Here is a 16900-nt window from a genome sequence, read left to right on the forward strand (position 1 = left end):
TTCAACAATAAAAAAAACAGTGATGCACAGTTTTGTAACAATGCTGTCTCAGGATGCATGACTTACATAAAAGATTTAAGAAATGGAGATAAATTGACTAACTTTTTAAATTCCCCGAAACGATCGACTAATCCGCAACCTGAAGCTTCCATAAATAGAGCTGAAATGATGGATGAATGCATCCTCCATCCAATGATGACAAAATACAAGTAGATGTACTTCGAGATATTGGATAATATTACAACACAACTGGAAACAAGATTTTCACTTCGTGATAAACTGCTCTTTCATGATTTAGGCGATGCTACCTAGACGCTTAAAGTAGTAAAGGAGTTTTGCTATTTGGGGAGCAGAATAACTGATGATGGTCGAAGTAGAGAGGATATAAAATGTATACTGGCAATGGGAAGGGAAGCGTTCCTGAGAAATTTGTTAACATCGAGTATAGATTTAAGTGTCAGGAAGTCGTTTCTGAAAGTATTTGTATGGAGTGTAGCCATGTATGGAAGTGAAACATGGATAATAAATAGTTTGGACAGGAAGAGAATAGAAGCTTTCGAAATGTGGTGCTACAGAAGAATGCTGAAGATTAGATGGGTAGATCACATAACTAATGAGGAGGTATTGAATAGAATTGGGGAGAAGAGGAGTTTGTGGCACAACTTGACGAGAAGAAGGGACCGGTTAGTAGGACATGTTCTGAGGCATCAAGGGATCACAAATTACTATTGGAGGGTAAAATCGTAGAGGGAGACCAAGAGATGAATACACTAAGCAGATTCAGAAGGATGTAGGTTGCAGTAATTACTGGGAGATGAAGAAGCTCGCACAGGATAGAGTAGCATGGAGAGCTGCATCAAACCAGTCTGAGGACTGAAGACCACAACAAATAACAACAACAACCTAGTTCGCCAATAATGCCCTGCGTTTCTCTATAGACGGTTTGTATTCATTAAGATGCGCCTTTCAGTCGCTCTCAGATACGGGTAGAACTAGAGACTGTATTTTCTTCCCTGCATAAAGAAGTGTTTCATTCTGTCAGTTTGGGAAACATTATCAAGAGAATGATTGAGAATGAAACGGGTCAAATTCTTCCAGAAGCTTTCAAACTATTCTGTCTCATTTTCACCATTCCTTCAACAGCTGTTTAGGAGTTTATCTTGACTTAAACACGTAAAACCGTATTTGAGGGACAATATGGCCCGAGATTGCTTATCAGCTGTTACTTGTATCGGAGTTGAAAACCCAGTATTACGGATATTGAGAGTCGAGAGACATGGTATGGTGGTGTCATCGAAAGGTTCGGGAAGAAGGAGGATCATCAAGTTAAGTTGTTTTACAGGTAACAATCCTCAAATCCCCAATCTATCAGTTCGATTGTAAATAAAATTATTATTATTATTATTATTATTATTAGCAGTAGTAGTAGTGGTAGTCGTCATCATCGTCTTAGTAGTAGCAGCAGTAGCAGTAGCAGTGGTAGTGGTCGTTAGGATCGCCAGGTGTGCGTAAATTAAAAGGGAACGAAAGGGGATTCTCCAGTACGTGTCCTGGCCTTCCTAGAATTTAGATCCATGGTCCGCCACGGTTGTCAGTGCCAACAGTACATGAAATTACCGCATAAATCAATGTGGGACGTACGACAAAAGTATACGTTAGGACTGTGCGGCGAAATTTCGCCTTAATGGGCTATGGCAGCAGGCGATTGACGCGGATGCCTTTGTTAACAGCACGACATCGCCTGCAGCACTTGTCCTGGGCTTGTGACTATATTGATTGGACCCATCTACATTTACATGATTACTCTGCTATTCACAATAAAGCGCCTGGCAGAGGGTTCAGTGAACCACCTTCAAGCTGTCTCTCTACCGTTCCACTCTCGAATGGCGCGCGGGAAAAACGAGCATTTAAATTTATCTGTGCGAGGCCTGATATCTGTTATTTTATCGTGATGATCATTTCTCCCTATGTAGGTGGGTGCCAACAGAATGATTTCGCAATCGGAGGAGAAAACTGGTGAATGAAATTTCATGCCGGCCGGGATGGCCGAGCGGTTCTATGCCCTACAGACTGGAATCGCGCGACCGCTACGGTCGCAGGTTCGCATCCTGCCTCGGACATGGATGTGTGTGATGTCCTTAGGTTAGTTAGGTTTAAGTACTTCTAAGTTCTAGGGGACTGATGACCTCAGAAGTTAAGTCCCATAGCGCTCAGGGCGATTTGAATTTTTTTGAAATTTCATGAGAAGATCCCATCGCAACGAAAAACGCCTTTGTTTTAATGACTGCCACTCCAATTCACGTATCATGTCTGTGGCACTATCTCCCCTATTTTGCGATAGTACAAAACGAGCCGCCGTACATTTTCGATGTCATCCGGCAGTCCCACCTGTTGCGGATCCCAACCCGCACAGCAATACTCCAGAATAGGGCAGACAAGCGTGGTGTAAGCAGTCTCTTTAGTAGACCTGTTGCGCCTTCTAAGTGTTCTGCCAATGAATCACAGTCTTTGGTTTGCTCTACCCACAACATTATCTATGTAATCGTTCCAGTTTAGGTTATTTGTGATTGTAATCCCTAAGCATTTAATTGAATTTACAGCCTTAACATTAGTGTGACTTATCGCGTACTCGAATTTTAGTGGATTTCTTTTAGTACTCCTGTAAATAACTACACACTTTTCTTTATTCAGGGTCAATTGTCACATTTCACACAACGGTTATCTTATCTAAATCATTTTGCAATTCGTTTTGGTCATCTGATGACAGACTCATCTGCAAACAATCTAACAAGGGGAGGCCGCCAATTGTGAAATTCAGATTCGATTCATACTGCGCACAATAAAAGCTCATGGCCAGAGGCGTAATGTGGCAAAGCACCAAGATGCACTTCCCAGCAGTTGTCGAGAAAATCGACAGTTAAAAGAAACCGTTGCGGTGAGATACTCTCTACGATTAATACTATTCTGCAGCGTCGTGGCGCAGCGGTAAGCGCTCGGATTCGTATTTCAAAGGTCGCCGGATCGAATCTCGCGCCATGTAATTCTTTTTTATAATTGAATTGCTTATGCATGTTGGTGAAGGCGGATCGCTCTCCAATTGTACCGCCTCCATTTTTCCGTTTTTTTAACAGGGTGTACCAAAGCTCTCCCGTCCGCACTGATTTTCGACGATGTTATAAGTTGCGCTAGGGACCGCATCTACCTTCTTTCGAAGTTACCAGGCAACTACGCTGTTATGCGGCGGCTCGTTTCGGCCCATTCAACGTCTGTTCTTCAAGTGAAACGAGCGAGTAACGGAGTTTATACACTCCTGGAAATTGAAATAAGAACACCGTGAATTCATTGTCCCAGGAAGGGGAAACTTTATTGACACATTCCTGGGGTCAGATACATCACATGATCACACTGACAGAACCACAGGCACATAGACACAGGCAACAGAGCATGCACAATGTCGGCACTAGTACAGTGTATATCCACCTTTCGCAGCAATGCAGGCTGCTATTCTCCCATGGAGACGATCGTAGAGATGCTGGATGTAGTCCTGTGGAACGGCTTGCCATGCCATTTCCACCTGGCGCCTCAGTTGGACCAGCGTTCGTGCTGGACGTGCAGACCGCGTGAGACGACGCTTCATCCAGTCCCAAACATGCTCAATGGGGGACAGATCCGGAGATCTTGCTGGCCAGGGTAGTTGACTTACACCTTCTAGAGAACGTTGGGTGGCACGGGATACATGCGGACGTGCATTGTCCTGTTGGAACAGCAAGTTCCCTTGCCGGTCTAGGAATGGTAGAACGATGGGTTCGATGACGGTTTGGATGTACCGTGCACTATTCAGTGTCCCCTTGACGATCACCAGTGGTGTACGGCCAGTGTAGGAGATCGCTCCCCACACCATGATGCCGGGTGTTGGCCCTGTGTGCCTCGGTCGTATGCAGTCCTGATTGTGGCGCTCACCTGCACGGCGCCAAACACGCATACGACCATCATTGGCACCAAGGCAGAAGCGACTCTCATCGCTGAAGACGACACGTCTCCATTCGTCCCTCCATTCACGCCTGTCGCGACACCACTGGAGGCGGGCTGCACGATGTTGGGGCGTGAGCGGAAGACGGCCTAACGGTGTGCGGGACCGTAGCCCAGCTTCATGGAGACGGTTGCGAATGGTCCTCGCCGATACCCCAGGAGCAACAGTGTCCCTAATTTGCTGGGAAGTGGCGGTGCGGTCCCCTACGGCACTGCGTAGGATCCTACGGTCTTGGCGTGCATCCGTGCGTCGCTGCGGTCCGGTCCCAGGTCGACGGGCACGTGCACCTTCCGCCGACCACTGGCGACAACATCGATGTACTGTGGAGACCTCCCGCCCCACGTGTTGAGCAATTCGGCGGTACGTCCACCCGGCCTCCCGCATGCCCACTATACGCCCTCGCTCAAAGTCCGTCAACTGCACATACGGTTCACGTCCACGCTGTCGCGGCATGCTACCAGTGTTAAAGACTGCGATGGAGCTCCGTATGCCACGGCAAACTGGCTGACACTGACGGCGGCGGTGCACAAATGCTGCGCAGCTAGCGCCATTCGACGGCCAACACCGCGGTTCCTGGTGTGTCCGCTGTGCCGTGCGTGTGATCATTGCTTGTACAGCCCTCTCGCAGTGTCCGGAGCAAGTATGGTGGGTCTGACACACCGGTGTCAATGTGTTCTTTTTTCCATTTCCAGGAGTATATATATATATATATATATATATATATATATATATATATATATTTGAATTACAAAAAACAAATACTAAAAAAAAGGTTGCATTGCACGAGATTCGATCTGGCGACCTTCGGATTACCAACCCCAGCGCTTACCGCTGCACCACGACGCTGTAGAAGGTTATTAATCGTAGGGAGTATTTCACCGCAACGGTTTCTTTTAACTGTCGATTTTCTCGACAACGGCTGAGAAGTGCATCTTGGTGCTTTGCCACATTACACCTCTGGCCATGAGCTTTTGTTATGCGCAGTATGAATCGAATCTGAATTTCACAATTGGCGGCCTCCCCTTGTAAGACAGCTACTAAGATTGTCACCTATATCATTAATATAGACCAGGAACAACAGAGGGCCTATAACAGTATTCGGACCAAAGAGAGTACCAGTCCACTCTGCATTGTTGCCAGATGTAACAAAGATGGCGGCGATCACGTAATCAAAGATGGCGTCATGTAGGCTTGGCAACAGTGCATGACGTCATCCAAGATGGCGGCCATGACATCATTCAAGATGGCGGGAAGTTTGAATTTTGGCGGGAATGTGCCACGCCCCCCCTCCCCCAGAAAAAAAGTTCAAATTCCAAAAGGATAATGCATCACACCACGGTTATCTCTATAAGCAGAGAAAATGGTGGAAAGATAGGCCACTTGGGCTACCTCCACTAACCCAAGTCACCCGACCGCCACTTCCTCCTACGAACTGGCGCCAAGTTCAAATTTCAACAGTTTAATTCATCACACCTTGGTTATCTCTACTAAGCAAAGAAAATCGCCATAAGATAGCTCACTTGGGCTACCTCCACTAACCTAAGTCAACTGACCGCCACTTCATCCTGCGAACTGGCGCCAAGTTTGAATTTTGGCAGTAAGATAGCTCATGTGGGGTTTCGCTGCTGGCGCGAAAGAAAGGACACTTATACTAACCTCAGTCAACTCCTCCGCCTAAGGATTCGTTGGAAAAAAGGACTTGTCTTCATTGTTTAACCAATTTCAAGCAGGTGTGTTCGCCACTGGGTCTTGACTCCAACTGGCTTAGTTCAGTTCGTCGCCACCAGAGGCTGCTACTGTGACGTCGGGTGATGATGCAAGTACCATTATTCAAGATGGCTGTATGCATTTTCTTCACCATGTGCTGTAGGACACACATGGCCACTGTATGGTCCCAAGATCATCTGCTCTCTCTCTCACACGTTCATAACGGCATACGCGTCGCATCAGCGGCCCGCAAGTTTGACCCGTGATGCCACAGCCTCAAGTCTGCACCTCCATACTCACGCTGGAGATTTCTGTAAATATCCTAACTAAAGTAGCATCCACATCGCTCATCTAACCTATCAGTTACCTAATTACTTAATTCCATTCCAATTTTAATGTACCACTTTGCTATCAATGAATAAATGAGAAATTTCACATTTTCCCACGAGGAGCACTTCATGATGTAGCACATCCCACCCCTAGAATCATGCTCTCCTATTGGCTACTCCATTAGTCACGTGGCTCTACGTTATAGGATCTATATAAACCAAACCACAACCCAACTCACTCTCTGCTCCTATACTTGGTTCAGTACGTGTGTGTGTCGTCATCATCAGTCTACTATCCTTCAATATGAAGCATACGAGCAGCACCAACAGCAATGACAGTGACGGTGGCAGCAGCACCAAACGATGTCTTGTAGAGGGAGTTCAATTACCTGGTAAGTACATTTTCTGTGCATCCTTTAACTCAGTGTATGCGTGTTATATCTGTTTTGGACCGCATTCTATACAGAATGCTACGTCTTTTAACGGGTTGTATGTGTGTTTGTGTGTCTATGTGTTCTGTGTCTCTATGTTATATCTGTTTTTGACTGCTCTCTAAGCAGATTGCTACGTCTTTTAACGGATTGTATGTGTTTGTGTGTCTATGTGTTCTGTGTCTCTATGTTTTGGACCACTCTCTATACTGATTACCACGTCTTTTAACGGATTGTGTATGTGTGTGTGTGTGTGTGTGTGTGTGTGTGTGTGTGTGTGTGTTATATCTGTTTTGGACCGCTCTCTATGCAGATTGCTACGTATTTTAAAGGACTGTATGTGTTTGTGTGTCTATGTGTTCTGTGTCTCTATGTTATATCTGTTTTGGACCACTTTCTATGCAGATTGCTAGATCTTTTAAAGGATTGTATGTGTTTGTGTGTCTGTGTGTTCTATGTCTCTATGTTATATCTGTTTTCGACCGCTGACTGCTACACCCTTTAAGTGTTTGCGCTTGTTCTACAGAGATTTTCTTCCATACTCGATATTATACATGGTCTTTTCCATCTTTCTAGATAACATCCTGCATATGCTAGAAGAGCTTGATGAGCAGCTAGAGTTCGAGAGGGCTCAAGGACAGCTCGAATGTTAGTGCATATGTAATAAAAAGGTAGTTCTTAAATGAAATAATTTCCTATAATATATATACTCGTTTTCCAAGTGTCTAGATTAAGCTTTCTTAGGGAGGAGTGCACTGAGGGCAGCATGCAAGGCGGGGGTGAAATGGCGGACACTGCAGAAAGACGCCAAATCATCGATCTGTTAGAGGAGGAGTCGATCTGCCTGAGTGGGTGGGAGACTTGACTGAATGTGCCAGTGAGTTTCTCAAACTATGTGTAAGCAGGCTGTTTACGTTTTTATGTTGGTAATGCCACGTAGTGCTCTGTATGAAAATCGCTGACTGTGCTGTGTGCAGTCTGTGGCTGGTTGGACTCATTGTTGGAATCGCTTGTGTAGTGTTGGGCAGTTGGATATGAACAGCACATAGAGTTGTGCAGTTGAAGGTGAGCCACCAGCAATGGTGGGTGTGGGGAGAGATATGCCAGAGTTTTGAGCGGACGATCTAGATGTGTATCTGTCAGAAAAAGGAAATTTCTTTAATTGGATGTCACAAAATTATATATATATTATGGCTTTTGAACGCTATTAAGGTAAATACATTGTTTGTTCTCTATCAAAATATTTTATTTGCTAACTATGCATATCAGTAGGGTTAGTGCCTTCAGTAGTTAGAATCTTTTATTTAGCTGGCAGTATTGTTGCTCACTGTATTGCAGTAGTTCGAGTAACGAAGATTTTTCTGAGGTAAGTGATTCATGAAAGGTATAGGTTATTGTTAAGCAGGGCCATTCTTTTTTAGGGATTATTGAAAGTCAGATTGCGTTGTGCTAAAAATATTGTATGTTGGTTTAGTAATGATCAGAATAAGTAAAGAGATAAATTATCTGAGTACACTCAAGTTTTCCTCAGCTGTCTCTGTATCAAATAACGTAGAAGTTTTCCAGCACTGTCATTCATAATTTTTCTAAGGGGATGTTTCACATGGAGCCAGAGCAGAGAAAGTGAATAGTTTTGAACGTTATCATTACAGCAAATAATTACCATTATTTATTCTTATTATTTATTGCTCTTTTAAATCTACATCATTAATTTTTTTTCTTATTTATATTACAGATATATCACACGGTGTGTGCCGGATACCTAGAGCGGTGGTTGCAGGGGTGGGAATCAGGATCCCACAGCCACAGAGACATGCTCTGCCTTGTGTAGCCCCCATCAGAGCTGCGCGAGGGGCAGCAGCCGCAGTGCCTCTCCCCGCGCCACCTCAAGCCATCTGGCGCCCATGGCAATGCAGTCGGCAGGAGAGGAAGAACAGCAGATGCAATGGTCTGCCACCCTACCGGCCGGTAGCGCGAGCATCGCACCCTGGGGACCTTCGCCGCAGCCCGGTTGCTCCAGCCAGCAATCACCACCTCTGCATCCTTCTCAGTCAGCTCTTCCCTGCCGCCAACGCAACGTTCGTGTGTCCATCTGCATACCTCTCCCTGTAGATGGAAGTGCGCGGGTCTGCTAAAGCGCTCAGCTGTACACTGTGGCGGCAGCACCGTCCAACGCACGAAGGGCTGAACTACGGCACTGCCGACACAAGTAGGGGCAGCTGTACCGTTGCGCAGAATTTCGGCAACGGTGCGTCGCACACCGGACCGCACGGGGACAAAAGCAGGCGGCCAGTGCGAGCTAGTCGACTCGACGCGACACACGTCTCCCAGTTCTCCCGCCGCGGACCACGTGCGTCGAGTCAACGTGACTCCGCCGTAAATGCGTACGCGCGGTCGTAAACGCAGTCGCCGTTAAAGTGTCTTTCGCTCCTTCGCGGACGTTACGGCGCCTCCGGTCGCACCAGGAGCAGAACATTCAGTGACGCGGCCTTTTGTCTCGCTCGCTCCACGCGGTCGCGCCGCGGCTCGTCACTGGAGTGTATACCCTCCGGCTCATTACTGGAGTGTACACCCTCCGGGATCGGTGATCGAGTCGTGCCGCCAGTGCAACGCACCTGTATGGACGGACATTAGCGACGAATGCTGTTTGTCATTTATTGTAACGGTAGGAAGAATAAATGTGTCCTGTCCCGAAACTGCTTAGTCGTTTTTGTCACCAAGCCTCTCCCTTTGAGCATTGTGCGTGGGCGCGGCGATAAAGCCGGTTCACTGCACGTGAGTGACTGTAAGCGGGGAAACCACACGTTCCCGCTTCAATACCACACCTCGACATCCATATACACTCCTGGAAATTGAAATAAGAACACCGTGAATTCATTGTCCCAGGAAGGGGAAACTTTATTGACACATTCCTGGGGTCAGATACATCACATGATCACACTGACAGAACCACAGGCACATAGACACAGGCAACAGAGCATGCACAATGTCGGCACTAGTACAGTGTATATCCACCTTTCGCAGCAATGCAGGCTGCTATTCTCCCATGGAGACGATCGTAGAGATGCTGGATGTAGTCCTGTGGAACGGCTTGCCATGCCATTTCCACCTGGCGCCTCAGTTGGACCAGCGTTCGTGCTGGACGTGCAGACCGCGTGAGACGACGCTTCATCCAGTCCCAAACATGCTCAATGGGGGACAGATCCGGAGATCTTGCTGGCCAGGGTAGTTGACTTACACCTTCTAGAGCACGTTGGGTGGCACGGGATACATGCGGACGTGCATTGTCCTGTTGGAACAGCAAGTTCCCTTGCCGGTCTAGGAATGGTAGAACGATGGGTTCGATGACGGTTTGGATGTACCGTGCACTATTCAGTGTCCCCTCGACGATCACCAGTGGTGTACGGCCAGTGTAGGAGATCGCTCCCCACACCATGATGCCGGGTGTTGGCCCTGTGTGCCTCGGTCGTATGCAGTCCTGATTGTGGTGCTCACCTGCACGGCGCCAAACACGCATACGACCATCATTGGCACCAAGGCAGAAGCGACTCTCATCGCTGAAGACGACACGTCTCCATTCGTCCCTCCATTCACGCCTGTCGCGACACCACTGGCGGCGGGCTGCACGATGTTGGGGCGTGAGCGGAAGACGGCCTAACGGTGTGCGGGACCGTAGCCCAGCTTCATGGAGACGGTTGCGAATGGTCCTCGCCGATACCCCAGGAGTAACAGTGTCCCTAATTTGCTGGGAAGTGGCGGTGCGGTCCCCTACGGCACTGCGTAGGATCCTACGGTCTTGGCGTGCATCCGTGCGTCGCTGCGGTCCGGTCCCAGGTCGACGGGCACGTGCACCTTCCGCCGACCACTGGCGACAACATCGATGTACTGTGGAGACCTCACGCCCCACGTGTTGAGCAATTCGGCGGTACGTCCACCCGGCCTCCCGCATGCCCACTATACGCCCTCGCTCAAAGTCCGTCAACTGCACATACGGTTCACGTCCACGCTGTCGCGGCATGCTACCAGTGTTAAAGACTGCGATGGAGCTCCGTATGCCACGGCAAACTGGCTGACGCTGACGGCGGCGGTGCACAAATGCTGCGCAGCTAGCGCCATTCGACGGCCAACACCGCGGTTCCTGGTTTGTCCGCTGTGCCGTGCGTGTGATCATTGCTTGTACAGCCCTCTCGCAGTGTCCGGAGCAAGTATGGTGGGTCTGACACACCGGTGTCAATGTGTTCTTTTTTCCATTTCCAGGAGTGTACATGTCTATGTTCCAATAAATGGAGGGTCCAGTTATATTAAACTCCCGGTAGATATTGAGAAGAAGCAGGCATGCATTAATGTTCAAGCTTAATTTGCATGGTCAGTCCTGGCTTCTGAGAGAAATTACGATTGCAAATATCATCCTGCATGTCCGAGCAGTTACAAAGTCAATGATATTACAAGACAGTATAACTTTGATGGTATAGTTTCCCGTACAGATCCAGAACATACATTCGTTTGAGGCTCAGAATACCGGAATATTGGTTCATGTATGTGGCCTGGGGAAGGAGAAGGACAAGTCAGATGAGCAAGACAAGCACACAGTAGTCAGTCCCCTCCATTTCTCAAAATTTGCAGGTGAGCGAGAGCTGCATGTAAACATGCTGCACTTCTTAGAAGGTGATAATTATCACTATGTCTGGATAAAAGACATGTCTCGACTCCTTTCCTAACAAATATCAAAAAATAATGATAAAAAGCATATGTGTTTAAGGTGTCTGAATTATTTTTCATCTGAAGAGTTATTACGAGTAGTGATATATCTATTAGATTGTGCTTCCAAGGACCCAGTACGTGTGATTATGCCCACTGAGGAAAATAAGTTCATTAAATTTCAAAATGCTCACCACCAGCAGTATTGTCCTTTTGTAGTGTACGCCGACTTTGAATGCCTGCTGGCTCCTATTGCTCACTGTGAAGGGAAACCAATAGCCTCAAACACATACTTCACACAAAAACATCTATCTTATGCGGCAGTGTTCCAAATTGTATGTGCATACGATTCTAAACTTAACCGGTATCAGTCTTATGTAGGGAACGGTCCCGCAATTTAGCTTCCCACCGAGCTTGAAAAACTTTCATGGGAAGTTGATAGGTTCTACAGCACCAACATTCATATGACCAAATCAAAGGAGGATGATGAAATGTATGAAAAGGCGGTTAATTGTCATATTTGTGGGCTAGCCATAGATAGAAAAGTGGAAACCCCTCGCAGGGACCACTGTCATTGTACGATTAAGTTACATGGTGCAGCTCACATCGCATGCAATTTGAAGTACCAGTTACCTAGACCAATACCCGTCTTTTTTCGTAATTTGAGCCGATATGACGCTCATTTTCTCGTTGAGCACTTGGCTAATTTCGGTATGAAGAAAGATCAGGTCAGTGTCCTCCCTGAAAGTGTTGAGAAGTACATTTCTTTCTCAAAACGAACGACGCCAAAAATTACGCTCAGCTTCCTTGAATCTTTATGCTTTATGCAGACTTCACTCCAGAAACTAGTTGAGACTTTACCTTGGAATGCTATGCATATCACCTGATCTGCATTTCCCGATGAGGAAAAAATTTCCAACTTATGAATAAGAAAGGAGTTTTCCCATACGAGTATGTTTGATATTATGCTAAAACTAGGCTTCCCAACATATCTGCATTTACCATTAATCTCACAGGCGATGCCACAACTACAGCAGATTATGAGCATGCCGTGAATGTCTGGCAGGAATTCAACATCCCCAATTTGGGGGAATATGAAAGGTTATACATTGACACGCATGTGCATTTGCTTGCAGATGTTTTCGAAAAGTTCCAGAGTGTATGTATGACCACATACTTTCTGGACCCCGCCTTTTATTACACGGCACCTGGGTTGTCCTGCGACACTATGCTCAAAAAAACGGGGTGCAGCATTGAACTTTTGACTGATGTTGCAATACTTCTATTTTCTGAGCGAGGGATCCGTGGGGGACTTTATCAATGTGTTCACGGGCACACCAAGGCAAATAAATCGCGGATGGGTGTCCAGTTCAACTCATCCCCTGATTCTAGTTACATTTTGTACTTAGATGTGAACAACATATACGGGCACGCCATGATGCATCCACTGCCGATTGGTGGGTTTCGATGAGTGACCAAAACCGAATTGAAGAGGTTAAGTGGAAAAATAATGGGTCTTGCGCCCAATTCTGACGTAGGGTATGTGCTTGAGGCAGACATCGCATATCCTAATAATTTGCATGGAGAGACAAGCGACTTGCTGTTATGTCCAGAGCAACAAATTCCGCAAGGAAGTACCATTCCTAAACTGCCGCCTACTGTTGGAGTTAAGCAGAGGTATACGAGGTGTGGCTAGAAAAAAACCGGACTAGTACTGGTGAAACAATAAAACGAATGCAATAAGGCTGAAACTCGCGTGGCCTGTCACGTGACTCTCGCTCCGCCTACTGCTCGAGTTTCATCTGCCTCTTGCACTCAGTCTGCCCGTGGCGTCTGTTTTAAGTAGTTGACGTTTTGTCTGTGCGTCGGAAAATGTTGAGTGTATAGAAAGAACAGCGTGTTAACATCAAATTTTGTTTCAAACTAGGAAAATCTGCAAGTGAAACGTTTGTAATGTTACAACAAGTATACGGCGATGATTGTTTATCGCGAACACAAGTGTTTGAGTGGTTTAAACGATTTAAAGATGGCCGCGAAGACACCAGTGATGACACTTGCACTGGCAGACCATTGTCAGCAAAAACTGATGCAAACATTGAAAAAATCGGTAAACTTGTTCGACACTTTCCTTGTCAACTCCTGTTAACTCAGACACCGCTCTGATTGTTAAACGGCGATCTTGTCGAACAAGTTTACCGATTTTTTCAATGTTTGCATCAGTTTTTGCTGACAATGGTCTGCCAGTGCGAGTGTCATCACTGGTGTCTTCGCGGCCATCTTTAAATCGTTTAAACCACTCAAACACTTGTGTTCGCGATAAACAATCATCGCCGTACACTTGTTGTAACATTACAAACGTTTCACTTGCAGATTTTCCTAGTTTGAAACAAAATTTGATGTTAACACGCTGTTCTTTCTGTACACTCAACATTTTCCGACGCACAGACAAAACGTCAACTACTTAAAACAGACGCCACGGGCAGACTGAGTGCAGGAGGCAGATGAAACTCGAGCAGTAGGCGGAGCGAGAGTCACGTGACAGGCCACGCGACTTTCAGCCTTATTGCATTCGTTTTATTGTTTCACCAGTACTAGTCCGGTTTTTTTCTAGCCACACCTCGTATTATTCATTATCGTAACCTCTAGCAGTGCCTCAGGTTAGGAATGGAGCTTGTTAGAGTCAACCGGGCAATCTCCTTCAAGCAATCCCCCTGGTTGAAGGAGTATATTGAACTAAATACCGAAAAAAGGGCGGTCGCGAGTAATGACTTTGAAAAAAGACTTTTATAAATTAATGAATAATTCCATTTTCGGGAAAACTATGCAGAATGTACGAAATGAACGCGATATTTTGGTTAGAACCGAATGGGAAGGGCGTTATGGCGTGAGAAAGTGTATAGCCAGGCCGAATTTTAAGCGTGTCACCATCTTCAATGAAAACTTTATTGCTTTGGAGATGTCGAAGACTGCAGTAGAGTTTATGAAGCCTATCTGTTTGGGGATGTGCATACTGGATATCTCCAAATTCTACATGTGCCAATTCCACTACAAGTTTGCGATACCTCATTTCTTAGAATCAAAGTTACTTTATATGGATACAGACAGCTTTACCTTCCGGATTAAGAACTGTGATCTGTATGAAGTAATTAGGTGCAACGGTAAAGAATTCGACATGTCTTCTTATGGGGCCGATAATCCTTACGGTATTGTTCCTCAGAACAAAGTTATCGGTCTTATGACAGACAAGTCGAATGGTTTACCAGTTTTAGAGTTTGTGGGATTTATGTCCAAAATGTATGCATAACAGGGGCACTCAGAGGCAGGCAAAGGGTGTTAGACATGCGGCATCTCATGCTCTTATGGTTGAAGACTATTTGCAGGGTCTGTATGGTCGCAGCGTTCAAGGCGCTCATCCACACATGATTCAGCTAATTAGCATTCGATCATGAGGTCATGATATGCACACTGTGCTGCAGTCTAAAGTCGGATTGTCTCCTCATGACGATAAAAGAGTCATTTGTGAGGATGGGATGGAAACCCTCCCATACTCACACTATTTGCTTGAAGTGAAAGTAGGGGTGGGGGACTTTCGTTGATTGATAGAGAGAGAATGAGTGTGTGAATGCGGGGATGGGGGTTATGCATCGAATAGTATGGGTCTTTTATCATAGTGTAAATACTGGATGAGTGTGTTGTGTATCAGTCTGCATGCTTTCGTGTATGTCTGAGTGTGCGAATGAGTGTGGGAGGCTTTGTTAAGTGTATGTCTGTGTAAATATATATTCATTATTTTGCCAAAGAAAAAAAGAAAATGATAAAAATGAACAAAAAATTAACAAATTGTTTAGAAAAAATTCTGTATTTATGTAAATATTTTTCTTCATTATTACTACTTAATATATCAAGAAAATCAAACTTTTTCGCACTTGATATGTGCTTGCGTGTGAGTTGTTATAGAATAGATTTTAGTTTGTAAGTTTCACCTACCGATAGCCATCCAGACAGAACTAGTTTTAAGTATGTGAGTTCCACCCAATTAAAATGTTTATATTTATGTTCACTTGCTTGTGGTAGTGGAAACTGTTTAGAGCCATCGACTTCAAAGAAATATATGTTCACTTGCTTGTGGTAGTGGAAATCGCTTAGAGCCACTTACTTCAAAGAAATATATGTTCACTCGCTTGTGGTAGTGGAAAATGTTTAGAGCCACCCACTTCAAAGAAATACGTTCACCTTTACTTAAAAGTCTTTTCTTTCTCAGGTAGAACTTTGCTAGTGATAGTATTTACCATGTAAGATAGCTTGTAGCAGTAGTACCTCTGCATTCGTTGTAAACTCATATATAATGTAAATTTCAATCATTTATCTGAACAGAATGTTCATATTTTTCTCAAAAAATCCATTTCTGAATAACGTATATGTAAACTGGTGTAATGTAAAATCTGAATCACGTATGTGCAAAGAGCAGAAAGTTCATATTTTTGATGACAAATTGTAAATCTCAATCATGTATCTGTAAGCTGATATAATGTAAAATCTAATTGATATATGTGTAAATTGATATTTCGCAAACACTGTTAAAAATTTGAATTTAATAATAAAGTCACTTATTTTATTGTAAAAATGTCGAATGTTATTATTTCAACCCTCAATTATCATTCTTTTTATTAAAACATGATAAATATATTTGTGTACAATCAGTGGTTACATCCGCATTGCACAGTTCATGCCTATAAGGTATGTTGCTTTAAAAAACTATTTCAACAAGAGTTCTGAATGGCACGCACTGGGCCGCGTCCTGCAGCTGCGTCCTGCTGGTACATGACACACTGCTGCTGAGCACTCACTTTCAGTGGCTTCCCTGCAGCTGAGGTGAAAGCGCATCTATTAATGACGCAGGTAGCTTTACTCATCGGGTGAAACTGCGCTCAGAGGCTGCGGTATGTGACTCAGACAGTTCCAGTGCAATACACTTCAGGCACAGTATCGCAGACAAATTTACTTCCTACGGACATAGGTGTCAAAGAAAAGAAAAAGAATACAAACATTGTTATGGAACAAGAGAAATTATTTATTACTCATCCAATTTAAAAGTAATTTTACATTCTTATATGCAGATACAAGAGCACTTTTTTGATAAATGTTCTTGAGTCGATGGATAAATGGCCAGCTGTAGAATTCCAGGTCTTGAATGGAAGCAAATTTAAATATTCATCGCATCCAGGAGATTTTGTCCCCTCCCTTCACATAGACTATGGTGTCCATGTGATCGAATAATTTAAGCACAGTCACTATATCTTTATAGGGTATGACAGGATCATCCCAGTGAATTCCATGGTAGATATGAGTTAACCACTTTGCGATCTTCCTCGTCTTAGCACACATCACTTGCATGAAAGGTCTTGGTGATGAGATATTTGCAGCGAATATCTCTATTATTCCAGCATCTTGTGTGTGCACTATGAATGCAACATCTTTAAATACGAACTGTCTATGCTCTCTGTCATAGAATCCTTGAGCTTTGGCAAATAATGTTCACTTGGTGACACGCCATTGTCAAATGATCTATGTGCAGGGCAGTACCTATTCATTTATACAGCTCACTGCACAGCACCTGTGAGTGGACAGTAGTTGATTACACGATTGTGTAGAACTAAAGCATACGCCGCAGTGTGTTCTGGGAAATTTGTCGATGATTCAAATTC

Source organism: Schistocerca nitens, chromosome 5 (genome assembly GCF_023898315.1).
Source record: "Schistocerca nitens isolate TAMUIC-IGC-003100 chromosome 5, iqSchNite1.1, whole genome shotgun sequence".
Classification (NCBI taxonomy): domain Eukaryota; kingdom Metazoa; phylum Arthropoda; class Insecta; order Orthoptera; family Acrididae; genus Schistocerca; species Schistocerca nitens.